The 1,366-nt window shown below is 36.2% G+C and overlaps 1 pseudogene; it reads left to right on the top strand.

The window, feature by feature from the left end:
• The first annotated feature begins 240 nt into the window (after positions 1–240).
• Positions 241–1,153, top strand: LOC131275243 (olfactory receptor 14A2-like; annotated as a pseudogene).
• Positions 1,154–1,366: the final 213 nt, after the last annotated feature.

The raw sequence follows: 1,366 nt of genomic DNA, 5'->3' as shown, positions 1-1,366 counted from the left end.
AAATGCTGGTAAATAATGCTAAATAATTTCCCAGTTTACCTATGAAGTGTTTTTACCTTTAAAAATTGAAGTATGAGTTTTTTAGGTATATCTAAAGAAGTACTTAAGTTAGAAAGGATATTGCATGTCTCTTTTTCAATGTAATATTTCTATAAGTATGATACTTGTTATGTGGTATAGACTAATTTTGCTTTTTGTCTATCACCTTGCTTTGCCAGGAAGTGAACGGAAACTACTAGCATGGCCAATATCACTTTGCTGACAGGATTCCTCTTGGTATGATTTTCTGATGTCCCAGAGCAGCAGGTTATACATGGCGTGCTCTTCCTTCTGATTTATCTGGTAGCTCTAATGAGTAACATACTCATTATCACCCTCATTACCCTAGATCTGCAACTCCATGCATGCATGTATGTCTTCCTAAAGAACATGTCTTCCTCGGATGTCTTCTTTTTATCAGTTCCAATCCCAAAGTTCATTGCCAACAGCCTGATTCATGTGAGTTCCATTTCCATTTTAGGGTGTGCATTCCAACTACTTTTAATGACTACATCCTCAGCAGATGACATATGCATTCTCACAGCTATGTCTTATGATGGCTACATAGTCATCTGTGATCCTTTGCCCTATAGAGTCAATATGAATGGCTGCACTTGTGAATTGATAGCAAGTGCTTCCTGGAAAATTGGAGGACTCTTTGGAGTTGTGTACAAAGCTGGTGTATTTTCAATGCCTTTCTGTGGCTTCAATTTGATTCCACAGTTTTAAAGTGATGTTCCTTCATTGTTAAGTATTTCTTGCTCTGAAACATAAGTGGTAGTTTATGCAAGCATAGGGGTTGATATGTTTTTCGGTATATCTTGCTTCATCTGTATTGTAATCTCTTATATTTATATTTTCTCCACTGTGCTGAAGATTCCCACCACAGTAGGTCAGTCAAAAGCTTTCTCCACATGCATCCCCCACCTCACAGTTTTCAGTGTTTTTATGATAACTGCTTCTTTTGTTTATCTCAAGCCATCTTCAAATACACCCTCAGTTATTGACAACCTGCCTTATGTACTCTATACTGTGCTTCCTCCAATCCTCAACCCTGTAATCTACTGCTTAAGGAACAAGGACATGAAAACAGGCACTGATGAGGTTGCTATAAAAAATATACAATTGAGAGACTCACTGCATTTAATAATTCCAAGAGGCTGTCAGTTATATAGAGACTTAATGCATCACAGACAGTTTTTTCATAAATTACCTTAATTTTAAATTTGGAAAGATTTGAGATGACAAAACAGTGGATATATTTTTGTTTGGCCATGAAGAAATGAATCATCATGAGCTAAAATTGTTTTTCCAAATACCAGATAAT

The sequence above is a fragment of the Dasypus novemcinctus genome, chromosome 22 (genome assembly GCF_030445035.2).
Source record: "Dasypus novemcinctus isolate mDasNov1 chromosome 22, mDasNov1.1.hap2, whole genome shotgun sequence".
NCBI lineage: Eukaryota > Metazoa > Chordata > Mammalia > Cingulata > Dasypodidae > Dasypus > Dasypus novemcinctus.
The sequence above is the reverse complement of the archived record's forward strand: the minus strand, read 5'-3'. Positions and strand labels throughout refer to the sequence as shown.